We start from the raw sequence: 25,235 nt of genomic DNA, 5'->3' as shown, positions 1-25,235 counted from the left end.
GGAGGCTAAGGCAAGTTTAAAGCCAGCCCTGGGCAACTTTGCAAGACCCTATTTCAAAATAAAAAAAAAATTTAAAGGGTTGGGGATGTAGCTCAGGGTGCTTTTACCTAGCATTCACAAGGCTAGGCAATCCTAGATCAATCTCAGGAACCACAAAAAATATGAAGAAGACTGAAACAATTCATAAGTGACTACAACCTGGACTATATAAGAGTAACAGGATATTCATACTTATTTTCACTTTCATGTCACCATCAAGTGGGGGGGGGGGGGTAATAAAATGCCAATCTGTTGTGCAATATCTCTTTTCTCTACAGATACCTATAGTATATTATATTTCACTCTGTAAAATAATTCAGCTTAGATAATTTTATTATATCTGGGAAGATTCAAAGGGTCTAAAGTCTGGAATCTATTTTTTACTAGAAATAACTGATCCCATAAATAATAAAAGGAAAATATTTAAGAATGAGAGGTAGCCAGGAGCAGTGGTGTACGCCTACAATCCCAGCAGCTCGGGATGCTAAGGCAGGAGGATAGTGAGTTCAAAGCAAACCTCAGCAACTCAGTGAGACCCTGTCTCTAAATAAAACAAAATAAAAAAAAAGGGCTGGGGATGTGGCTCAGTGGTTAAGTGTCCCTGAGTTCAATCTCTAGTATTAAAAAAAAAAAAAAAAAAAGGAATGAGAGGTAACTTTCCCATAAAGGATCCCACAAAAGAAATCAAGGTTCTGTCAGAAACTATTGATTTCAGGAAGTCAAGTGTGGTAGCATACACCTATAATCCCAGCCATTCAGGAAACTGAGGCAGAAGGTAAATTCAAGGCCAGCCTGGGCAATTTAGCAAGATCGTGTCTCAAAATAAAAAACTTTTAAAGGGGCTAGCCTTGGTGGGGTGTGCCTGTAATCCCAGTGGCTTGGGAGGACTGTGAGTTCAAAACCAGCCTCAGCAAAAATGAGGGGCTAAGCAACTCAGTGTGACCCTGTCTCTAAATAAAATAAGGCTGGGGACATGGCTCAGTGGTCGAGCACCCTGGAGTTCAATCCCCAGTACCCCAAAAAAATATTTTTAAAGGGGCTGGAACATATCTCAGTGGTAGAGCACTTGCCTAGCGTTTACAAGGCCCTGGGTTCAATTTAGGACAATCGTAGTTTTTTTTTAACCAGTCAATCTTGTTGGGACTTTTAATACTGACAGCAAGGATCATAACTTTTTTAAAAATAACAATTCCATTGACCTCAAAAAGGAGGAAATTAAGATTTTCCCCCCATAAAACAATACTAACTATAACTAGCAAATGTAAACGGAATGAGATAATCTGAGAATGAACATTTTGAAATCATCAATTTAATAACAGATTCGGACAATGCTCATCAATACATGCCAATGCCACTGGGGAAAAGGTAATACAAGAATCACAAAATCTTGAAAGTATCATCCCACAGAGCTGTGGGGATGCAGTTCAGTGGAAGAGCACTAGCATTCAGCAGGCCCTGGCTTCAATCACCAGGACTGGGGAAAAAAAAAAATCATCCCACAGACTGTTTCTTTCCTTCTTTCATCCTCCTCCTCCTCCTTTTTTTTTTTTTTTTTTTTTTTCTGGAGACAGTGGCCTCACTAGATTGCCTAGGCTAATCATGAACTCCTGGGCTCAAGTGATCCTTCCATCTTAGCCTCCTGAATGGATAGGATTACAGGTATGTACCACATGTCTGGCTTTCAAATATAATTTCTTAATTACAATAAGGAAAAAGGCACATTTACAATGAAGAAATCTAGCAGACATAAACTTAACCAAGTGATCAAACTTAACACCACCAACAACTGGACAAAGTGACATTATATACACACAACATCACCTAGGTAGTATTCTTGTCACATGTTTACCCCAAATCTAATGACAAATCCAAACTGTAGAATTTTTTTTTTAATTTTTTTTTTAGTTGTAGTTGGACACAATACCTTTATTCCATTCATTTATTTTATGTGGTGCTGAGGATCAAACCCAGGGCCCTGCGCATGCTAGGCGAGCGCTCTACTGCTGAGCCACAATCCCAGCCCCTAAACTGTAGAATATTATTCAAAATAGTCTGGCCTAGACTCTTCAAAAATATCAATAACAACTATATGTCAAAATGCATTATTCTGTAAAATTAATTAATTAAAAAGTATCAATGATAAGCCAGGAACAGTGGCATACACTTGTAATCCTAATTGCTAGGAAGCTGAGGCAAGAGGATCACAAGTTAGAGGCCAGCCTGGACAAGTTATCAAGACCCTATCTCAAAAACAAAATTTTAAAAGGGCTGGGTATATAGATCAGCACTAGAGCATTTGCCTAGTATGAGGCCTTGGGGTCAGTAGTCCACAATATTGAAAAACAAAACATGGAAAAAAAAAAACACTGCTCTGAATTAGGACACAAAGAACACTACAAACATGATAATTAAATGTAACAAATGACACTTGAATAAATGTGGAGCTATAACGCATATTGCAATAACTGAGAAAATTTATAAACTATATACATGTATCACTGTAAAATATTTTGTGATAATGAGTTTGAAAATGGCATTTTTAATATAAAAACATTTTAATATAAAAATATAAACATTTTAATATAAAAATGGCATTTTAATATTAAAAAACACTTGTTCTTCAGTGATTAGATGATTAAGAAATTTTAGGGTGAAGTGTCCTAGTGTTAGTAATTTATTTCTAATAAAAATTAGAAATAAAAATTCCTAATACATACTAAACTATAAAAAAAATTTTGTGGGCTGGGGTTGTGACTTAGCGGTAGAGCGCTCGCCTAGCACGTGTGAGGCTCTTCTGGGTTCGATCCTCCTCAGCACCACATAAAAATAAATAAGTAAAATAAAGGTATTGTGTCCAACTACAATTGAAAAATAAATATTACAAAAAAAATTAATATTGCATATACTCGTGTAGAAAGGGTTTAAAAGCAAAATGGAGGGAAGAAAGCAAGCTCCTAAATGTGGCAATATTATCAATCGATAAATACAGGTAAAGGTCATACTGGAGTACACTGTATCATTTCTTCGGCTTTCCTATAGTTCAAAATTCTTCCACAAAATTATTGGGGCTAGAAATAAAAAAGATCAACAGTATCTTTATGGGAATTACTATTTTGGAGATTAAAACATATTCTATCTAAGGCCCAATAACAATAAATCCTCCAGTCAGACAAATAGATCTAAGAACTAACATACTCTATATAGAACATGTCAAATCATGAAAAAAGCTTCCCAGTTTACTTTTTATTTCTTCCTCAAAAAAATCACTAGTGGGTTACTTATTAGGAATACATATAAACTGCCTTGATCACAAAATGTCAAATCTTTTTTATTTTTTTATTTTTACAGTTCTGGAGATCAAATGCTGGGCCTCATGAAAGTAAAGCATAAGTTCTACCAAATGAGGTACATCCCCACCCCTAAAACAAAAGGCACCTAGCACAAAGGCACATGCCTGTAATCTCAGCAATTAGTAAGGAGAGACAGGGGAAATCACAAGTTTGAAGCCAGCCTCAGCAAATTAATATCTTAATTTAACGAAACTATGTCTCAAATAAAAAATAAAAGGAACTGAAGATGTAACTCAGTGATAAAGCATCCAAATTCAATCCCCAACACACACACACACACACACACACACAAAGGCATTAAGATCCAAAGTCAGAGCCCAGCACAGTGGCTCATGCCTATAATCCCAGCAAATCAAGAACCTGAGGATGGAGGATGCAAAGCTCAAAGTCAGCTAACAATTTAGCAAGACCCTGCTTCAAATTTTTTTTTTCCTGCTTCAAAATAAAAAATAAAAAAGGATGGGTGTGCAGCTTAGTAGTAGAATGCACCTGGGTTCAATCTCCAGGAAAGAGAGAAAGGTGGGAGAAGGATACAAAGTACAGTATCATCAGATAAGGAGTGGTCCTTCAAAGGATATTTCCTGGGACTCCATGTCAGATCTCGTCATCCTACAAGTTTGCCCTGGGTGATCTCACCCCCTATTATGGACTGTACCCCCTCATGAGCAGAGTACTCCTAAATCTTGCCTCTCTCCAGAGCTCAAGACCTATTTAGACAATGAGCTGCTAGACATTTCTAAACATGAATGCTTTACCAACATTCCTCCACCCCCAAACTTGCCCTTTACTTATCTCAATTAGCAACCCAACCCAGTCACCCAAAACAAATCCGACAGCCATTCATTCACATTTCTTTCCCTTTCCTCCCACATTTACACAATTGCCAAATTCTAGTACCATCTCCAGGATCCATCTGATCTTCTCATTTTCTGTGCCCCCTTCCCCACTCCCACCACTTCGGTGCAGAGCATTTAATAAACGGGGCAAAGCCTCCAGAGCTCTCTTCCACCTGGAGCAGAGTAAAAGGCAATGTACCAATGGTGGCTGTTATGTCATCCTTTGTCTCAGAATTAAATGTCTCTAGCCTATCCCTGATGGACACATGTAGCATGGGTGAGAAATAACATTATTTCAAGTTCCTGAGATTTGCTGGTTGCTTCTTAACTGATATACCTCAGTCTATCCTGACTTTAATATATTACAGAGCTATAAGAGCCTCCCAACAATCTCTCTCCCTCTACTCTAAATCCTCTCTTTTCATTAAATTTCCAGCATAGCTTCCTTTCTAAAATACAAACTAATCAAACTATTTCCCTGATAAAAATCTTCTGAGGCACTGAGTGCAGTGGCACATGCCGGGAATCCCAGCAGCTCAGGAGGGTCTCAATAGTCATGAGAATTTCAATAGTCATGCAATAAATATTATAATTTTTAAAAATATTTTAATAAAATAAAACCTGGCCATATATACAGCCTTTTCTCCAGTCATTCAAACTAACAAGTACTAAGCCAGCCTTGGCAACTTAGCGAGGCACTAAGCAATTCAGTGAGACCCTGTCTCTACATAAAATACAAAATAGGGCTGGGGATGTGGCTGAGTGGTTGAGTGCCCCTGAGTTCAATCCTCAGTACCAAAACTTCAGAGGCTCTGCCAGGCAACATGGCACATGCCTATAATCCCGGCTCTTTAGGAAGCTAAAGCAGTGGGATCCCAAGTTCAAGATCAAATTGGGCAATTCGGCTCTAGGCTTCACTCTGCTTTTGGAGTCCTGGGTTGCTCTGCTATTCAGGTGTTAAAGATCCCTAGAGAGTGGGACTATCTCCTGAGCACCGGGAAATGTATGCACTAAGAATGAATTGATAACATTACTCAGAAACAAACAGAAAAAAGAAAACAAAAGCATACATAGAAAATCAGAAGAATCAACAACTTTAAAAACCAAAGGGAGGGGCTGGGGATGTGGCTCAAGCGTGCCTGGCATGCGTGCGGCCGGGGTTCGATCCTCACCACCACATACAAACAAAGACGTCGCGTCCGCCGAAAACTAAAAAATAAATATTAAAAAAAATTCCCTCTCTCTCTCTCTCAAAAAAAAAAAAAAAAAACCCCAAAGGGAGCACTGGATCACCCAGACAAAGAGGTAGAAGTGGCCCTTGGAGCAATGAGAGAAGGTTGTGTTCATGGGATAGAATTCAAAGTAGTTAGGGAAGGATGGAGCGCCAGTGCCAAGAAAATGATCCCTGGAAATCATGAGTTCTCACTTTCAGACTAAGTTAGACCTTGCAGCAAATCAAGAACCTGAGGCTGGAGGCTGGCAGTGAGTCAATAGATGGGAGACCCCTGGAATCCCTGCTACAAGCTATGAAACACTGATTTGCATTTGAGCAGCAAGGCAGTGTGGGCTCTGGTTCAACACCCACTTCCAGACAACACCCCAGTGCCTGAGGATGGAAGAGAGCCCTGACCCCCAGGTCTGGTTTATGCTTGTAAGCCTCCTGCCTCAGCCTCCTGAGTCACTCAAATTACAGGCTTGTGCCACCAGGCCCAGCTTGAATGATTCTTCAAAACAATTAGACCTAAAGGGAAAAAAAAAAAAAAAACCAATGCATAAAAAGAGTATATTCCATACATTCCCAACATATGGAGCCTGCAATAATAGAAATCAGAAAGTGGTATCTGGGTCTGAAAGAAGGAACTTGGAAATAAGGGAGAGGGAATTTTCTGGACAGGTGGAAATGCTCTTTCCTGTCTGATACAGTGGCCGCCTGCCAATGAAACGGTAGTGGCTAGAGGGAGGTACCAAGGGATTGAACAACTTATTTAATTCTAACTAATTTACATTTTTTAAAGATGAAGCATACCGAATATTTTGGCCTTCAACACAACCTGTATTTCACTTTAACTTAAAATTGAGCATTAAACGGAGATGTGCTTTTGGTGCGAAATATGCCACAATCTGTTAAAAAGTAGTAAATTTTCTTATAATTCTGATCTAATTATGTACTGAAATAATAATATTTTAAATACATTATGTTCAAAATGCAATATGAGAATGTTTGTACCTGTTCCTTTTTGCTTTTCATAATGTGGCTCTAAAAACTTGAAAATTAAGTGGGTAAAAATAAATAAAACTACATGGGTGGCTCTCAAAAAAAAAAAAAAAAAAAAAAAGCCAGCCTGGGTACCTAAGTGAGAGATAAAAGTAAATAAATAAAAGTCCATAAATAAATTTTTAAAAAGTAAATAAATAAAAGCTCTAGGGATGTGGCTCAGTGGTAGAATGCCCCTAGGTTCAACCCCAAATACCACAAAAGGAAGGAGAAAAAAAAAAAAACTTCAAAAGCTATCTTTGCCTCAAAATATTCCAAATTCCTTAACATAACTTATAAAGCCCACCATAAAAAGCAGGCCTTAACCCAATTACTATGTATAAATATAAAGTTCTAATAAAATTTTAAAAATCAGGCCCTACAGCTGTTGCAGCATCTAGTTCATCTTGAGAATTTCAATAGTCATGCAATAAATATTCTAGTTTTTAAAAATATTTTAATAAAATAAAACCTGGCTGTATATAAGGCTTTTCTCCAGTCATTCAAACTAACAGCATTCAGACATAACAACATCCATACATAATAACATTCTTTAATGTCCTGGAGGTTTTTGCCCAGGCTATTCTATATACTTAGAATGCCCTCCCAGGCACCATGTCTTTGTTTGCCTAGCCACAGGAATCTTGTCAGCAGCTGTTCTACCCATTCTCTCAACAGCTATTCAAATCTGCCTCTCTTCTCAAAGATATTCTACCAACCCTTAACACACAAGCCCTCTACCCTAAGAGAGTAAGTCTCCTATATCACAGGGAATATAAATGTAACAATTATGGTAGGAATTCCCTCAAATTCCTTTGTTCAGATACCAAACACCCTTTCTTGAAAAAAAAACTTTTGAAGTTTTTTTTTTTCCCTCACCCTTTCTTGACCTTGTCATTCTTATCTTAATAAAGGAGAAAATAATGATTATAATTCTTCTACTTTTTCTCTACATGCTCAAGAATTTCACAAGATAATCACCTCTCTCTTCTTGTTCGCTGCCCTCAACACACAAATATGCTTGAGTCTCTCACCTTAAAACATTTCCTTGAGGGCTGGTGATATAACTCAGTGGTACTGCTCTTGCCCAGCATGCAAAAGCCCTGGGTTTGGGTTTGATCCCCAACACCACCAAAAAAAAAAAAAAAAAGGAAAAAAACACTTCCTTGAACCCCATGTTCCCTCTCACTACTGTCCTTTCTCCATTTCACTGCATCACCTGGAAAGGCAGAGCTTGCTTACCATTTTTTCTTCCCTCCCACTTATTCCTTAATCCAATGCAGTTTGTCCTCTGTACTCATCAATCCAGTGATTCTGCTCTCCCTGAAATTATTAATTACTTAAGTAACAAATTCAGTGAGCTTTTTACTTTCTTTATCAGACTTAAACTTTCCACCACATCTGATAACTATTACTACCCTTCCTCCTTCTTGAAAGTCTCCTAGTTCTCATCACACATACATTACTGGCTTTCCATCTTTCTGGCCTCCTCTGATTCCTTCCAGAGCTCCACTTTGACCAGTTACACCTTTAACTGCTAGTGTTCTCCAAAGCTGTCTCCTCCACCCACTCTTCATGCCCCTTAGCTGACCCAAACCCATCACCTCAACTTCAATGTATACTGCTGATTCCCAAATCTCTCTTCAGCCCCCAATTCTTCTCTCGACCTCCATACTAGTATATCCAAATGCCTACTATGAATTTATTTCCATGATTCCACAGGTACCTCAAATTCAACCAGTCTAAAACTTTTTATTCCCAAACAAGCATTTTCCTATATTCCCTAATTCACTGATATCACTAAGTTGTCTTGGCACCCAGAAAAATAGAAGTCATCCAAGGGATCACCCTTACCACTATTCATTCTCTCTCTGCCTTTGTCTCTCTCTCTCTCTCTCTCTCTCTCTCTCTCACACACACACACACACACACACACACACACAATCTCCATGTCTAACAGATTGTATCTTTTTTTTTTTTTAAAGAGAAAGAGAGAGAGAGAATTTTTTAATATTTATTTTTTAGTTTTCGGTGGACACAACATCTTTATTTCATTTTTATGTGGTGCTGAGGATCGAACCCAGCGCCCCGCGCATGCCAGGCGAGCGCGTTACCACTGGAGCCACATCCCCAGCCCCAGATTGTATCTCTTAAATATCACTTGAATCCATCCATCATTGTACATTTACATGACCACTTTGGACTTTTTATGTGGATTACTGTGACTGTCTCTAAATGAATTCCCTGATCCCAATCTATTTTGTAATGTAGTCCTCAAATTGCTATAAGTGATATTTTTTAAAAAGTAAATCCTCTCATAGTTTAAGACATATTCAAAACTTTTTTGCCTATCAGGGGCTTCAAGACTGGGCCCCTACCGATACAGCCTTTTCTCTAATCTCCAGAAACATCCATTCTATACCTTGCAGTCTGGTAAAGGCCCCATGCTGCTCTGCTCTACACCTCCACTCTTACATACGCAGTTCCTCTCTACAACTTTCTTCCTCATACTTCTCCACCTAGCTAATCTCTAGTGGTCCTTCAAGATTCAGCTGGAGCATTATGCCCTGACAGAAAGTTTTTCCAGACTTCCTTTGTGCTCCAAAGCACCCTTGTACATTCCTCTCAGTGTCCATTAGACTAGAGAGTTGCTGACTGACTTGTTTGAACTCTTTTGAAAGTAGTAGTGGTCAGTTGTTTGTTTCTGTTTTTTTAACCCTAGCACCTAGAATTGTAGCCATTTAAATGCTGGTTGAATTAATGAATCCATTGAGATAAATTCAAACTTTACCCTCTTCTGAAGAGCTGAATCTAATTTGCCATTTTGAGCTAACTATCCCTCCTCTTCATTCTCATATTTTTATCACCTCTTTGTCACACTTATTACCTTGTAGTTCATTTACTTTTTTGTAATCTTCAATAAATCACAAGCTTTTTTTTTAGAGTAAGGGCAATGTCCCATTTATCCTGGTATTCTCAGCATGTAACTTAATAACAAATAAAGCACCTATTAAATGTTTGAGTGAATGAAAGAGAATGCTTTTTCATGAATTTTCTTGACCTTAGATCCTTACTCGGGAAGCAATTCTGTAATATTAATTAAAGATCCCTCTTTCTACTGGGCATGGTGGCATATACCTGTAATCCCAGTGACTAAGGAGGCTGAGGTAAGACTGCAAATTTGAAGTCAGCCTCAGCAACTTAACAAGACCTTCAGTCACTTAGCAAGACCCTATCTAAAAATTCTAAAAAATGTTTTAAAAGGGCTGAGAAGTGGGTAGCTCAATGATAAACTACTCCTGGGTTCAATCCCTCGAACCCCACTCCAAAAAAAAAAGAGAAACGAGAAGGTCTAGAAACTCTTATTTAAGAGTATACTGTCCTTGGCTAGGGTTGTGGCTCAGCAGTGGAGCGCCCGCCTGGCACGTGCAAGGCCCTGGGTTTGATCCTCAGTACCACATAAAAATAAATAAAGGTATTGTGTCCAACTACAACTAAAAAATAAATATTAAAAAAAAAAGAGTGTAGTGTCCTGAAAGAAAACATATATTACTCTAAAATAGACTAAAAAACTGACAGTTTCTTTGATTTCTAAGCTAATACTATATGACAGGTACACAGTGCTCCAAAGCAGTTAAGTAATAGGGTTACATTTGTGTTAAGTGAAAAAGGAAGGGTTGGTAAAGTGAAACAGTGGCAAGTAAACACCCACAATTTTCCCAATTCTCCCCTGTCCCGCCTCAACCATTCTTTTTTTTTTTTAAAGAGAGAGAGTGAGAAAGAGAGAGAGAGAAAGAGAGAGAGAATTTTTAATATTTATTTTTCAGTTTTCGGCGGACACAACATTTTTGTTTGTATGTGGTGCTAAGGATCGAACCCGGACCGCACGCATGCCAGGCGAGCGCGCTACGGCTGGAGCCACATCCCCAGCCCTCTTTTTTTTTTTTTTTTTTCTTAGTACCTTTATTTATTTATTTATTTTTAATGTGGTGCTCAGGATAGAACCCAGTGCTTCACACATGCTAGGCAAGTGTTCTACCCCTGAGCTACCACCACAGCCCCACCAACAATTCTTAATTGAAAAGATATCATCTTTCCAGAGGGCCTCACAGGGCTAACCATAAGTAAATGGGATAAAGTTGAATTTCAGTCCCCTACTGTAGACAATGAATAAAATACAAGTCAACAAACAGAGAATAAAGAAAAGAGACGCTATGGCCTGGAAAAAGTTCAGATATGAATAGATACTATAGCTGGGTCCAGTCAGTCCAATAAATTGGAAAAAAAAAAATTGCCATTTTTTCCCAACCAATGAGAAACTAAGAAACAGAAAAACAAGAAAGCAGTATTAATTCCTAAGAGAAATGGCAGAGAGAGGAATAGAGAACACATAGAAATAAAGGACAAGAGTCTGACAATAAAATTGTTCCCGGTTTTAATAGCACTAGAGAATATTATTTAGAGACTAATAATTCTATAACGTTTAACAAACTGTCTTTCTATGAGGTAGGCTATGCTTGCTGACTATGGCCACAAAACAGAGGTAAATATATCCCAGCTACTTGGAAAGTATGTATACTAATAGATACTTTTTATCCCTCTTTTGTATAATCTACCTACATGTAAATAGAACAAAATATTGAACCTAGTCTCAGAATCCATTAAGCACATCTTCAATCATGAGTACATTTCAAAACAATATATGTATCAAGAAGTATTACCGTATCTAAAGGATAACTCTAAAAAAGTCAGTTTTCTTTTACACTAAATGGAAGCAGTCCATCAACCCCATTTTGCACATGAAGACACTGATTCAGCAGAGTTAGGGCTGAGGATGTAGCTCAGAGATAGAGTACTTGTCTACCCTGTGTTTAATCCCATCAAAGGGGGTTGGGGAGAGAAAAGTAAAGAAAATGGGGAAAGAAACAGACTTAATGGGGGTGAATCAACAAAGCCTCAGAACTTTTATTTATTTATTTTTTGGTGGTAGTGATCATACTGGGTTGAACCCAGAGGCACTCTACCACTGAGCTACATCCCTAACTTCTTTATTCTTTAGAGAGACAAGGTCTCACTAAGTTGCCAAGGTTGGCCTCAAACATGCAATCCTCCTGCCCCAGACACCTGAGTCACTGAATTTATAGGTGTGGGCCACAGTGCCCAGCTGCCTCTGGTAATCAACAGGGTTAAAAATGCAAAGCTTGGGGCTGGCGTTGTGGCTCAGTGGCAGAGCGCTTGCCTAGCACGTGTGAGACACTGGGTTCAATTCTCAGCAACACATAAAAAATAAAAGTATTGTGTCCATCTACAACTAAAAAGTAATTAAAAAAAAAAAAAAGCAAAGCTTTAATCATGTAGCTAATTTTACTCCCTCATGCAAAAACCAAAGATACCTGTATCTTTCAAGATTTCTCCTATGGGGGAGGGGGGTGTTGTTTGTGGCTCAGTGGTAGAGTACTTGCCTCACATGTATGAGGCATTGGGTTTGATCCTCAGCACCACATAAAATAAAGTTTAAAAAAAAAAAAGAGTTATCCTATCATACTTGTCAAATCTACTTAATTTTTCAGTCATCATACTTTATTAAAAATAAAAATACTTGGACTAGGGTTGTGGCTCAGTGACAGAGCGCTTGCCTAGCAAGTGTGAGGCCCTGGGTTCGATTCTCAGCACCACATAAAAATAAATAATTAAATAAAGGTATAGGGCTGGGGTTATGGCTCAGAAGTACAGCACTTGCCTGGCACATGTGAGGCACTGGGTTCAATCCTTAGCACACATAGAAATAAATAAATAAAAATATTTTTAAAAGATTTTAAAAAATAATAAAGATATAATAATATTTTTAAAGTTTAAAAATAAAAACATTTCCTCATTATTATTCAGGGAAAATACTACAAGTACAAACCTCTTATTCCTATTTCTTCATGGTCAAAAATACAGCTGGTATAGAATACAAAACACAAAAAATAACCTTTGGGTTTTTTTCTTGCAAACTCAGGGTCTTGCACCAGGCAAGCACCAGACAGAACTTTAATGGTAAAGGAAGCAAAGGCAAAAACTAAGTTCAGGGTCTCAGTTACCTCAAGCTTTGGTACAGCTTTCTATCCCATATTCAGATTCAAGAACAATCTCTCTAGGTTACGGTATTAGCTAGGAGAGGCAAAACTGGCAAAATCACAACTTAGACCATACACCACTGAACACTTGCCTCAAACCATTTCTTTCTCTTTTCCTTATAGCCTGTAGAGGAATAGAACAAAATCACATACTCTGGAGAGCTCTTTTGGCACTACAGAGATCACGATCCTAGCAATTTTAACTTCGGTGTGAGAAGAAACTCAGAATGGATAGAACGAAAAGCTTTGTGGAAATCAGTTCCAAAAAAGGCAAAGTGAAAGGTTTTAGATGCCTTTGAAGGATTTTAGAACATGATCTAATCCAGTGATGGTCTTTGTGTGGTGGTGGTTTTGCGGTAGAGAGGTGTTCAAGGAGAAACCCTGGTGTATTTGAAGGCAGCAAAGTTAGATAACGAGGATGGTGAAAGAACACATAACAGGATCTGTAACTGAAGCCTACCACTGAGAACAAAAAGAGTAACAGCAAAATATAAGGCAGGTAAGATACAGTGGCCAGCAAAACCTCAGCTTTTGTACAAAAGACATTAAGCGGTTTTAAGCAGGAGAAAATAACAGACTATTTTCTTTGGGTAAGGGTAAACAACTAAGTGAAAGATTGGAAGGAGCAAGACTAGAGCAGGGAGATCAGTTGAAGGCCATAACAGTTGTAGAGATGAGAGATGATGGTCTCCTGAACTAAAGAAGTGGCAATGATGATGGAGATATGGAAAGATTCAAGAGCAATTAAAGAGAATATGAGTTACAGCCAAGCACAGTGGCACATGCCTGTGATCCCAGCCACGAGGGAGGCTGAGGCAGGTGAATCCCAAGTTCAAAGCCAACCTCAGCAAATTAGCGAGGTCCTAAGCAACATGGTGGCAAACACCTATAATCCCAGCAAGCTGGGAGGTGGAGGTAGGAAGATTATAAATTTGAGGCCAGCCTCAGCAACTTAGCAAGACTCTCAGCAACTCAGTGACACCCATCTCAACATAAAAAAATAAAAAGGACTAAGGATGTAGTTCAGTGGTAAAGTACACCTGGGTTCACTCCCCAGTGCAAAAAAAAAAAAAAAGAGAGAGAGAAAGATATGAGTCTACATAACTTTATAACAACCAGATAATAAAGAGTAAGAGAAATTCAAGTTTAACATACAAGTTTCTGGCTTATACAACTAAATGGTATAAGGACAAAGAAAATTGGGGAAAATATTTTTTGTTGTGTTTTTGTTTCATAGTTTTGGGGATTAAACCCAGGGTCTCATTCATGCTAGGCAAACACACTACCACTGAGCTAAACCCTCAGTCCTGAAAAATTATTTTTGCTTTGGTTATGTTGAAAGTAGAGGTTGAGGAGCTGGGGATGTGGCTCAAGCGGTAGCGCGCTCGCCTGGCATGCGTGCGGCCCGGGTTCAATCCTCAGCACCACATACAAACAAAGATGTTGTGTCCGCCAAAAAGTGAAAAATAAATATTTAAAAATTCTCTCTCTTTCTCTCTCTGTTTAAAAAAAAAAAGAAAGTAGAGGTTGAGGTACTACGTAACAGCCAAATGGAAATGTTCAAGAGACCAGTGAATAAATGAGTCTGGAGCTCAGGGAAGAGATTAGAACTGGAGAAAGACACACAAAATGTCTCAGTTTATAGTAATAAATGCTAAGTGAAGTTATCAGAGTGGATTAGAGTATCAGATCATGAAATGTCATCCAAGAGAACTGACCAAAGACATCAGAAACACCTGGAATGTTTGTTAATACATGAATTCCTAGGCTCCTTCCAAAATGTACGTCAGACACCCAAATTTCATTCATTTAATACATGTGCAAAGAGAGACTATCATAGACATTAGGAATACAATAGTTAATAAACAAGGTCCTTATTCTCATAGGTTTTAAGTTGTATGTATGGACCAGACTATGGACAAAAAAAAAAAAAAAAAAAAAATCAAACAAAATAACTTTAAAGTTTAGACTGAAAAGGTAAAGGAAGGTGAAGACCTGGAAGACTATTATATAAAGCATAAGGATTTATAATAAGTACAAAGGTCCTAGGGAAGAGAAAAGCCATGGTGGCTGAAGCATAAGAAGGAAAACGTGACACAAAGTAAGTTTCAGAAGGCTAGCAAAGGGTTTTATAAGCCATATATACATATATTATTTTTTTACCCAAGTCACAGGGGATTGAACCCAAGTAATACTAGTGACACATGCTAGGCAAGTGATCTACTACTAAGCTTTATCTACAAACATTTCTTCTTCTTCTTCTTTTTTTTTTTTTTTTTTTAATTTTTGTTTTGAGCCAAGGCTTGCTAAATTGCCCAGGCTGACCTCAAACTTGTGATCCTCCTACCTCAGTCTCTCAAGTAGCTACAATTACAGGCAAGCACCACTAAGCACAGCTATAAACCATACTCTTAACAAATTCTCCAAGATGCTGTGTCACCAGACTTAAGAACCAGAGAAGGGGCTGGTGATGTGGCTCAAGTGGTAGCGCGCTCGCCTAGCATGCGTGAGGCACTAGGTTCAATTCTCAGTACACATAAAAATAAAAAATAAAGATATTGTGTCCACCTAAAACTAAAAAATAAAAAAAAATAAAAAGAACCACAGAAGCCTGGTGTGGTGACGTACACCTGTAATTCCAACAACTCCAGAGGCTAAAGCAGGAGGACTGCAGGTTTGAAGCCAGCCTCAGCAACATAGGGAAGCCTTCAGCAATTCAGCAAAACCCTGTCTCAAAATAAAAAAAGATAAAAAGGGCTGGAGTGTAGCTCAATGGTAAAGATGCAGAAAAACAGAATAAGGCAAGGATGAAAAGAGGCCATTAGAATTTATAAGGTCCACCACATTCTTCCTATTGATTTTGATAGATGCTGGGGCTGCTTCTTCAACTGCATTAGAAAAAGTAAATAACCACTGCTTTTATGGTGTACATTCACCTGCTACCCACTCACAAAACAATGCTTTCTGAAAATTGATCACTGTCCTAAATTTTCTTCTTCCTTTTTTTTTTTTTTTTTACACAGAATCACAAAGATAGGATAAGAAGTACAATGTCCCAGGATAGGGAGAAAATATTTTAAGTATATCCAGTATTAAGTTTGGATGGTCAATGCCTTGATTATTTTCCTCCCAGTTCTTATTAAGCCTACAAAAGCTTTCACAAGTATCAGCTGGGCACAGTGGCGCAAGCCTATCTGTAATCCCAGCTGTGGGGAGGCTGAGGCAGAAGGATCGAGAATTTAAAACCCACCTCAGCAACTTAGTGAGGCCCTGTCTAATATTAAAAAGGGGCTGGGGAGGGGTTGTAGCTCACAGGTAGAGCACTCACCTAGCATGTGTGAGCCACTGGGTTCAATCCTCAGCACCACATAAAAATAAAATAAAGATATTTTGTCCACCTATAACTAAAAAATAAAAATAATAATAATTTTAAAAAAGGGCTGGGGACGGGGCTGGGGATGTGACTCAAGTGGTAGCGCGCTCGCCTGGCATGCGTGCGGCCAGGGTTCGATCCTCAGCACCATATACAAAGAAAAAACTGAAAAAATAAATATTAAAAAAAAAAGGCTGGGGAGCCAGGCTCAGTGGCCCACACCTGTAATCCCAGCAGCTCAGGGGCTGAGGCAGGACAATCCCAAGTTCAAAGGCAGCCTCAGCAATGGTGAGGCCAAGATGCTAAGCAACTCAGAACCGGTCTCTAAATAAAATACAAAAAAGGGCTGGGGATGTGGCTCAGTGGTTATGTGCCTCAGTGGTTAAATGCTGCCATCAACATGAAACATACCAAAAACATCCACCCAAGGAAGATAATGGACCAAGCAGCAGAGGAAACTAGCTCTATTCTCTCTCTCTTTCCTCTTTTTTTTTTTTTGGGGGGGGGGCGATGGGGTGGGGGGGGGAGGTACCAAGTTCAATCCCTGGTACAATAAAAAAGAAAAAAAAAGGGGGGGGGGGGGTAAGAGATATGGCTCAGTGGTTAAGTGACCCTGGGTTTAATCCCAGATACAAAAAAAAAATTTTTTTCCACAAATCTGAACCACCCTTCTCCAAGGCATCAAGGATTACTTGACACCTATAATGCTGTTCATATGCCAAAATTTTGCATAAATTCTTATGACTTACACAAAAATAATGTCCCAACAAATATATAAACTGCATATTTGAAACACCAAGTATATTAATATACACATTGGCATTGTTTTAAAGCTCATTGAGCTTTTAGCAAGGAGAAAGTGCTCTGCAGATATGAAATATGGTTTTGATCATTAGTGATAATAAACTGCAGCATAAATGTTGCTATCAACATGAAACATACCAAAAACATCCACCCAAGGAAGATAATGGATCAATAAGCAGAGGAAATTTGTTAATGAAGTTCAAACAGTTTACCTCTATTATCTTTTTTTTTTTTTTTTGCTGGGGCAGGTACCAGGGATTGAACACCAGCCACATCGCCAGCCCCATTTTATATTGTATTTAGAGACAAGGTCTCACTGAGTTGCTTAGGGCCTTGCTAAATTGCTGAAGCTGGCTTTGAACTCTTGATCCTCCTGTGTCAGTCTCTGGAGTCCCTAGAATTACAGGCATGCGCCACCCCACCCACCACCCCACCCAGCTTATCTCTATTCTCTACATTAGATAAGAACAGTTCAGAAGACTAAGGGAAGGAGCAGCCCAGGGGATATAGCTCAGTTGGTAGAGTGCTTGCCTCACATGCACAAGGCCCTGGGTTCAAACCCCAGTATCACACACACACAAAAAAAAAAAAAATTTAAAAAGAGACAAGGAGCAAAATTACCTCCAAAAGATCAAGACAGAATTTGGTTTGCAGGCGTGTTTCTTTTTCTCTTCCCACTACAAACTCATTCAGTATCAATTAGAAATAAACTTGAGTGGGGCTGGGGACTTAGCTCAGTGTTAGAGCACTTGCCTAACGTGCAAAATCCTGGATTTGATCCCCAGCACCAAAAATAAAGACTCAAAGTGAGTTCCTTTATTTATTTATTTTTTTAACATCTTTGTTTGTATGTGGCGCTGAGGATCGAATCCAGGCCGCATGCATACCAGGCAAGCCATATCTCCAGCCCCAAAGTGAGTTCCTTTAAACCCTGCTGATTATCTCACTAACCATTACACTTTGAGTTCTACAGAATAAACACAAAGCTGGAGTGTAGCTCAGTGGTAGAACACTTGCCTAGCATGTACAAATCCTCAGTCTGATTCCCCAGCACCACACACACATATACAAATATATATATAAATGTATGTAGGGATATCTGTATATATGTATATACACACACACACACATATATATATATGTGTGAATGATATATGTATATTAAGCTGATAACTTTTTTTTTTAGAGAATTTTTTTAATATTTATTATTTTTTTTCTTTTTAGTTTTCGGAGGACACAACATCTTTGTATGTGGTGCTGAGGATCGAACCTGGGCCGCATGCATGCCAGGCGAGCGCGCTACTGCTTGAGCCACATCCCCAGCCCCAAGCTGATAACTTTTGAGACCTCAGAGCAAGGTACAAAACTATAATGTTTGCTTGCTGGCAAAAGACCGAGGTCTCCAAGAAAGCTATAAGACATACTTTTCACACAAAGAGAGAAATGAAGAATTATAACATCTGTCCAGGTTAGGAAAAAGAACTTCCGGGAGCATTTACCAACTAGCTCCTTTTTTTTCTCTAAGAAAACACCCAGAAATGCCTAAAAACTGTACCCCATGAGCCATGCACAGTGAGCCATGCACAGTGGTGCACACCTGTAATCCCAGCAGCTTGGAGGCTGAGGCAGGAGGATCACAAGTTCAAAGCCAACCTCAGAAATTTAGGACCTAAGCTGCTTAGTGAGACCCTGTCTCAAAATTTAAAAAAGGACTGGAGACGTGGCTCAGTAGTTAAGTGCCTCTGAGTTCAATCCCCAATGCAAAAAAAAAAAAAAAAGTCACTAAAAGACTGTTAAATTAAATGGTTTTTGGTTTGGGTTTGGGTTTTGTGGTACCAGTGATTGAACCCAGGGGGACTCAACCACTGAGCTACATCCTCAGCCCTTTTTTATATGTTACGTCAAAAGAGGGTCTGAATTACTTAGGACCTTACTAAATTACTGAGGCTGGCTTTGAACTCTCAATCCTCCTGTCTCAGCCTCCAGAGCCACTGGGATTACAGGTATGTGCCACCTTGTCCAGCAAGTGGAATATTTTCTACACAGAGGGTAAAAAAGATACAGCAGAGGGAAAATACTCAGGCCGCTGGGTATGAAAGTTGTCTAAAATTAGATACACCAACTGTGTTCATGCACACATCTTCAAGCAATGAGTCTAGTTATTTTTCTTACTTGTAAGTTGGCAATACATTCCACACAGAGACAGAGTTCTTTACCCAATCTTACAAAGATGCTCAGAAAAACCCTTAAAAATAAAATTGGGACTGGAGTTGTGGCTCAGTTGTAGAGCGCTTGCCTAGCATGTGTGAGGCACAGGGCTCGAATCTCAGCACCACATATAAATAAATTAAGAAAATAAAGGTCCATCAACAACTAAAAATATATAATTTTTAAAAAATTGTCCCACAAAATTCTCTCCTTTGCAATTACTGAAACCATATAATGAAAATTCAACACTTTTCCCCTCTTCCTCAAAAATCTACTTTTTTCTGAAAGTTTATCACAGTCATTAAGAAATTGCTATGTACACTGAAGCATTGTCAGTAAATAGTATTTATCTAAAAATGAGAATATGACACAGAAAGGTTTAAGTGTCCTGAGGACCTGAGAAAAATTTCTTAGAAATTTTATGAAAGAACTTAAAAATGGGCAACAAAAAGTTTGGTAGAAGCTTTTTCCAAATATGTCTAAATTGTGTCAGAAACTATTCACAAAACAAAAACTACTAATATACTTCTGATGCTGTTACTTCTTTACACTAGTATCAGAACCACATCCAGTCAAATGTATATCAGATCTCCCCCACACACTTTTTTTTTTTTTGTGTGTGTGTGTGTGTGAGATGCTGGGGATTGAACCAGGGCCTTGTGCATGCAAGGCAAGCACTCTACCAACTGAGCTATATCCCCAGCCCATTGGATCCCCAATCTTTAATTCCACACGAGCTAGTCTCTCACAGGCCTAGCAGCTTTCAATGTCCTGGAAGATGTTTAATTAAAAGACATAACTTTGCCACAATCTTCCTGCAAAGAGTTTAAAAAAAAAAAAAAATTAAAAAAAAAAAAAAAAATCACACCTCATTCTCGGCCTTCTAAACTGGAGAAGAGAAGCCAAGACTGCTCCAAAGAAAAATCTCATCCAGTGCACTCTTAGCCAGAAAGTCAATGAAGGTAACAAATGCACCAGTCAAGAAGCAAAAAGATAAATGAGGGATAATCCACGTAACTCAGAGGGCCTGTTCCTTTTATTCTCAAATGTAACGTAGATTAATTACTGAAAATGCTCCCCAAAATGAATTTGTTAAAAAAAAAAAATTTAAATGTGCTCTAAAACCAAATACTCCACTATTTTTTTTTTTTAATTTATTTTTATGTGGTGCTGAGGATTGAACCCAGGGCCTTGCATCTGCTAGGCGCGCGCTCTACCACTGAGCCACAACCCCAGCCCAAATACTCCACTATTGTTAGAGAAATCTATTCTTATAATTTTTTAGCTCGACTGTTATTTACATGAATGAGGAAGGTAACCCATAAGGTCAGGACTACCTATATTAATATCTTCAGTCTATTGAAAACTTCAGTGAAACCAGTTTGCTCAACTTTCTTGGTGCAAAAGAAGTAAGGATAATGAAATGTGTCTCCGCAGGTTGTGAATCAATCTCAGAAGAAGAGCCCAGCCTATGTAAAAATTTTAGCCCCACAAAACCTAAGACCACCGACAATAAAGATCTCTACACTCCATCCTCCTCTCTGCCTTTAGAGTACTTTTCTTCAGTGACCTGAAAACACACAGACTTTGTCAAAAAAAGAGACATCCCAAGAACTAACAGAAAAAAAAATCTCAACTTTTTCAATGAGTACCTTACAAAATCCTAGTGAAAACCCATCCCACACCTCAAGGACAACCAATCGAAATCAGAAACTTATTCAAGGAGAGAGTTCAAGAACAGAGCAGGGGGCTGGGGTTGTAGCTCAGTAGTAGAGCCTTCTCTCACACATATAAGGCACTGGGTTCGATCCTTAGCACTACTTAAAAATAAATAAATAAAATAAAGGTATTGTGTCTATCTACAACTAAAAACATTTTAAAAAAGAGAACAGAGCAGGGCCAACAACTCTAGTCGCAGTTATTTCAGATGATGAGGCAGAAGGACAGCCTAAGCCCAGAAGCTCAAGAACAGACACTAAAATAAGACCCTATCTCAACAATATAAAAGAAAAAACGCTCACCTAGTCGGTCATCATATCTGTTGAGTACTACTGCATGTCAAGTGCTGTGCTAAAGTTATATTAACTACAAGATGATACAGCAACTACAAAAAAATCTGCATTCCTGAAACTTACTTTCTTATGGGGGGAAATGAAAATATACAAAACATAATAGGTCAACAAGGAGTAAGGAAAAAATACAGCAGAAAAGTAGAAATGGAAAAGGGAATTATGTAAATGTATGTGAGGCCATTCTTTGCAATTCAGGTAGCCAAGGAAATGTCACTGTTACTGACAGCTGAGTAAAAATCTGAAATCTGAAGGAGGTAAGGGGACAGACAGGCTGTGCTGCTTTATAAGGGAAAGGTGATCCAAAAGGTACAAGCAAAGAATCTCTTGAGGCAGAAGTGCACCTAGGATGCTCAAGAAACAGCCAGGAGGCCAGCGTGTATGTTGGAGGAAAGACATGCTACAAATATAGAACCTTAAGGGCAAATCTAACAACTGCTTTTATTCTTAATAAGAAAGGAAAACATCTCTTATGACTCCTTTTCATTAAAAAATATCAGGCATAACATTTTTATTAAGTAAATTTTAAATTTTTTGTTTTAAATTGTGAAGCTCTACAGATCATTTCGTGGACACAAAGACAACTGGCACTAAAACTCTGAAATTTAACTTTTGCTGCCAGAGTTCATCAGACCTTCAAGAAAAATTCTCTCGAATCTCAATCCCTATGGAAAACAGCATGGAGTCAAATACAAAAAATGAACTGAATTAATCTAACCTACAGCTTTGCACCTCTATTTTTTGTCTTGATGTCGCAGGCTCTAAAAGGGGGGAAAGGATCATATTGAACAAAAGGGGGGGAAATGCATTAGGAAGAGGAACCACAAACAACTAATTCAAGTACCAATCTGACTATCTAAAAATATAATAAAATCCTAGGAATCTGTGAAATTCCTGAAGTGGAACCTGTCACCTTCCTCCACCCTGTGTTTCCATGCTGCCTACGGCCATTAGGACTAAGGCTTCTGAAGCCTCTTCGAAAAAAATATGTATTAGGACATTCATCCAACTGAAATCTGAGTTTAAATTTTTTCGCTTTTCTCCCCTGGGTTTTAATGCAGCTCCAGGGCCGTTACTGGGTCATTTCTAATCATTATCCAAGAAAAATTCACTTCTGACTAAATATTCTTTGGAGTTGTAAGTCAATGCTCACAAATGCTGAAAAAATGTTAGCCTTTTGAGAAATCGAATCGAAAAGGGTTTTCAGGGGCTGAAGAGTGAGTTATCAGCTTAGTGTAGGCCCAACTTTTTTTTTTTTAAGCTCCAGAAACGTCCCCCAGCACGTGCCGCCTCAAATCCCTGTCCCTATTATAAGGGACACCAACAGGATTTGAAGCACTTCAACATCTCTCCGTCTCATTTTTTCAAGGCTCGAAAGATAAACGGACACCCGAGAAACACATGGAAGCTAGTCACCCTCAAGCACTGCCAAGGGCGCAACAGTTTTTAGGTCCGACCGCACAGGCCACAGGTGGCGCCAGCACCCCCGCCCTCTGCCCCGCGGTCCCCGCTTCTCGCCTGCGCTCCCGGCGCACACTCGGGGTGTCTCCGACCTCGGGGCGGTCCTTCCCGGGGACTCCGGCCCTGACCCACCGCCCCCGGCCCGGCAGCTCCAGCGTGGGGCACCCAGGCCAAGAGGCCTTCGCCCTCCCACCCACCCGTCCGCACGGCCGCCACGCCCCCGCCCCACGGGCCGCCCGCCCCCTCGGCCGCGAGGTGACCTCACCTCACGCGGGCCGTAGCGGGGAGGGCGCCAGCGTCTCCGCCCGCCGCCCGGGCCCACGGCCGCTCGGCTGCGGCTCGGCCCCGACGGCCGGCGGCGGCGCGCTTCTGGGGGCGGGCTCTTCTTGGAGGGGGTTTCCCCGGGGCCCAGGGCGGGGGAGCAGGGGGGACCGGGGCGGGGGAGGGGAAAGGGACTTGGGAAGGAGGGGGGGGAGAGGGGAAGAAAAGGGGGGAAACCAAACCCGGAAAGGGAGAAAAGGGGGGAGGGGGAAAATCAGAAGGGGAAGAAAGGCCCAGAGTCCGCCCCCCGCTGCGGCCTGCGCGATGCGTCACCACGGCGTAGTCGTCACCGCGTCGTGCGCTACGCGTGTCTCTGCTTCCTGTGTGCGCCTCTTCACGCCCGCGGGCACCCACTCACACTCAACGTGCGCGCCGCCAGAGGCATGCTGTCTCTCGCTCCCGCGTGTGTGGTCATGCTTCCTACCCAGATTCCCTAGGGTCCTTGGTCCACCCTAGGTTTAAACATAATGCCAATAATAACTGAGGAATTTCAGTTACAGAGCTCTTTCAAAACAGTCTTTCACTTAGGACAATAACTTCTGCGCCTAAAAGAGAACACATACTCAATAAATATTTGTATAAATAAAGAAAAAAACTGACTTGGGAGAAACTCTGGCCATCGTTATTAAAATCTCTTCTTACCATCACCCATTCCTCAAGATACCGTTCTTTTTCTTAATAGTCATCTTAAATTTCGCCATTCTATCCAGATGGAATCAGTCCCGTTATTGATTATGAGTATTTGAATAATTTAATGACCAACTTCCTAAAGAAGCCGTGCACTTTACATTGATGTAATTCCACCATTACGTATTGATTATCTGAGAGGAATGTTCCATGATTTCGAGTTGAAGGCATAGTGATGGCCAGGAAATAATAGTTAGTGTTTGTATAGTCTTTGTGTAATGTAGAATGTGTAGCATTCTATAGAATGTGTAGCATTCTACGTCTATTATTTTATTTAATCCTCAAGACCATAGGTGCTGTTATTGTACCTGATTTATACATGAGGAAACCTGATGTATATTAATTTAGCCAAAGTCCCAGACTTTGAACTAAAGCAATTGATCCTCAGAGCCTGATCTTAACTACTCCATAAGTGTAACTGGGGGGAAGAAGTGCAAAGGCCAGATATGGTGGCATGTTCCTGTAGTCCCAGCTACACAGAAGCTGAGGCTGGAGGATTACTTGAGTCCATGGGTTCAAAATCAGCTTGGACAACACGGGGAGACCTGTTTCCAAAAAAGAAAAAAAAAAAAAAAAAGAAAAGGGAAGGAAGGAAGGGAGGGAGGGAGGAAGGAAGGAAATGTAGCCAGGCAGTGGTGCATAACCATAATCCCAGCATTATGGAAGACTATGGTAGGAAGATCACAAGTTCCTGGCCAGCCTCAGCAACTTAGAAGCCCTAAGCAATTTAGCAAGACCCTGTGTCGAAATGAAAAAGGCTGGGGATGTGGCTCAGTGGTAAAGTATCCCTGGGTTCAATCTGCAGTACAAAAAAGAAAGAAAAGAAATGTAACTGAAAAGAGCAGATTACCAAGGACCTTGATATAGAGTGAAATGGTCTGAAGTCTTTCTAGGGTAAGTGCAGCAACTGAAGAACAACTAAGGCAGAATCATTGAGGCATTCATCCCTGAGAGGAGCCTTCCTCTACTTCTTTTTTGTCTACCTCTTTTCCCTAATTATTCAGGAAGGCTTATTTCCCAGCTTCACTGGGAAAAGAGGAGCAGCTAAAGTCATCTTAAGAGTTGAGGGGGTCTGGGAACTACATAATGTAGTAAAAACATGCAATAAGGCCAGGAACTTGTGATCTTCTCCCCCAAACTCAAGATAAGGCTATCATCCCAGAAGGCATTATGAATATTAAAATGTTAGAGCCGGCAAGGTGTCATACAACCGTAGTCCCACACACTCCAGAAACTGAAGTAAGAGGATCACTTGAACCCAGGAGCTCCAGGCCAACCTGGACAGTAAAATAAGAACTCATCTCTTTAAAAAAAAAAAAAAAATAGAATAAAAAATTAAAATGTTAGATTGGGTGGTTGGAATGAAGAGAGATTGCTAATGGATACAGGGTATGTTTTTAGGGTAATAAAAATATTCTTGAGCTTGGGCTGGGGATGTGGCTCAAGCAGTAACAAGCTCGCCTGGCATGTGTGAGGCGCTGGGTTCGATCCTCAGCACCACATAAAAATAAAATAAAGATGTTGTGTCCACTGAAAACTAAAAAATAAATATTAAAAAATTCTCTCTCTCTCTCTCTTAAAAAAAAAAAATATTCTTGAGCTGGAGATGTTGGTCTGTGTTAGAGTACTTGCCTAACATGCATAAAATCCCTAGCTTCTATCCCCAGCATTGTAAAAGAAAAAGATCTTAGATAATAGAGACAGTTGCACAATT

The 25,235-nt window shown here is 39.7% G+C and overlaps 1 protein-coding gene and 1 non-coding gene across 13 annotated transcripts in view; one reads left to right on the top strand and one right to left on the bottom strand.

Moving 5' to 3' along the window:
• The window catches only part of R3hdm2 (R3H domain containing 2), a 149,792-nt gene extending 126,725 nt beyond the window's left edge, over positions 1 to 23,067 (bottom strand). For 6 of the 12 annotated variants that reach the window (XM_071609733.1, XM_071609734.1, XM_071609731.1 and 3 more), the window contains exon 1: positions 22,779 to 23,067. The gene's annotated coding sequence lies outside the window, so the exon portion shown is untranslated. Of the gene's footprint in view, positions 1 to 22,570; positions 22,681 to 22,778 lie in introns of those variants that run through there. The other 6 variants (XM_027926346.2, XM_027926363.2, XM_027926380.2 and 3 more) reach the window with 3 other exon arrangements.
• Positions 17,276 to 17,349, top strand: Trnav-cac (transfer RNA valine (anticodon CAC)). The gene has a single exon. It is a non-coding gene; the product is annotated as a tRNA-Val (tRNA).
• Positions 23,068 to 25,235: the final 2,168 nt, after the last annotated feature.

Source organism: Marmota flaviventris, chromosome 3 (genome assembly GCF_047511675.1).
Source record: "Marmota flaviventris isolate mMarFla1 chromosome 3, mMarFla1.hap1, whole genome shotgun sequence".
NCBI classification, from domain to species: Eukaryota; Metazoa; Chordata; class Mammalia; order Rodentia; family Sciuridae; genus Marmota; species Marmota flaviventris.
Note: the sequence above shows the minus strand (reverse complement) of the source record. Positions and strands in the feature narration are given on the sequence as shown.